The following is a 1,648-nucleotide window of genomic DNA, read 5'->3' as shown; positions in this document are numbered from 1 at the left end:
TGTTGAAAGAAATGAAAGAAGATCTAAGTAAATGGAAGGACAGGTCATGTTCATCTACAGGGAGACAATATTGTCAAGTTGGCAATACTCCCCGAAGTGATCTACAGATTCAGCATAATCCCTATCGGAGTCCCAGCTAGATTCTTTGCAGAAATTGACACACTGATTGTAAAATTTGTATGGAATTGCAAGGGACCCAGAATAGCCAAAACAATGTTAAAAAAGAGGAATAAGTTGGAGGACTCACGCTTCCCAATTTGAAAACCTACTACAAAGCAACAGTAACCAAGACAGTGTGCTGCTGGTAGAAAGACAGTGAAAGACATAAACAGAGCAGAATTGAGAGTCCAGAAATCAACCCCCACATGTATGAACAACTGATTTTGACAAGGGTGCCAAGACCATTCAGTGGGAAAGAATAAAATCTCTTCAACAAACGGTGCTAGGATGACGGCAAGCCCAATGCAAAAGAAAGGGGTCGGGCCCCTTCCTCATACAACATACAGAAACTAACACAAAATGGATCAAAGACCTAAATGAAAGAGGTAAAAGCATAAAATTCTTTGAAGAAAACATAGGAGCAAATCTCCATGGCCTTGGATTTAGCCACAGATTCTTAGATCTGACACCCAAAGCATGAGCAGCAAAAGGCAAAACTAAACTGGACTTCATCAAAATTTAAAACTTCTGTGCTTCAAGGACACCATCAAGAAAGCAAAAGACAATCTGCAGAATGGGAGAAAATATTTTTAAACCATGTATCTGATAAGGAACTTGAATCTGGAATATATAAAAAATGCTTACTCGAGAATAAAAAGACAAATAACCCAATTTTAAAATGGACAAAAGATCTGAATAGACATTTCTCCAAAGAAGATATAGAAATGGTCAATAACCCCTTTTCCATGCTGCTCAAGAAAACTCCCTCCACCTACCGCTATAATCACCACGGGAGATCAGACTCTGATCCAACACCCCTTCTCGAATGGCTCTTGCAAATGTGGGTCTCTGCTGCCAAACCTCCGTCCCCATCTGAAGCCCACCTCAGTGAAAGGACAAATTGTAATACATAAACACTGGTCAGGAGCAGAGTTGAAAGCTATTTTTAAACTAATTAAGAGCCCTTCAATTTTATTTAAAAAGTTTGTATCAATTTGTGAAACCTCTAACACTAGCCAATCCATGCGATACCAGCTGTGTGGACAAAGCAGCTCCTCAGTACAACGAACGGAACGGATGCAGGTGGAATCGATGGTGTAGGGAAAATATAGGAAAATGGCCAGGGCCCCTCAGGTGTTCAGAACCTTGCTGAGCATTTGATGTAAATAGGCACGTGTGCCCAGGTGTTCCTTGGCAATTGTCTCATGAAATTGTGCGTGTGCACCCGGGTGTCCTGGGTAATGGACTTAAGTATAAAGGATGAGTGGCTCTGATCCATGGTGCCCCCCGCCCCTGGGATGCCCCAGTGGGGGCCACGAAGAGGCCACTACTGCTGCTGGAAGCTGTTACTGTCAGTGCCCCCAGGATCCTCTGAGAGGCCGCTGCCACTGCTATTGCTGCTGAGGACTGAGCTCCTGTCGCCTGCCAATGGCTCCTGGGATCTTTCCCGATTACCTAACATGGACCTACATGTGAGGGGTCTGGTGAC

Source organism: Galeopterus variegatus, unplaced genomic scaffold (assembly GCF_000696425.1).
Source record: "Galeopterus variegatus unplaced genomic scaffold, G_variegatus-3.0.2 Scaffold1969, whole genome shotgun sequence".
In the NCBI taxonomy this organism is placed as follows: domain Eukaryota; kingdom Metazoa; phylum Chordata; class Mammalia; order Dermoptera; family Cynocephalidae; genus Galeopterus; species Galeopterus variegatus.
The sequence above is the reverse complement of the archived record's forward strand: the minus strand, read 5'-3'. Positions refer to the sequence as shown.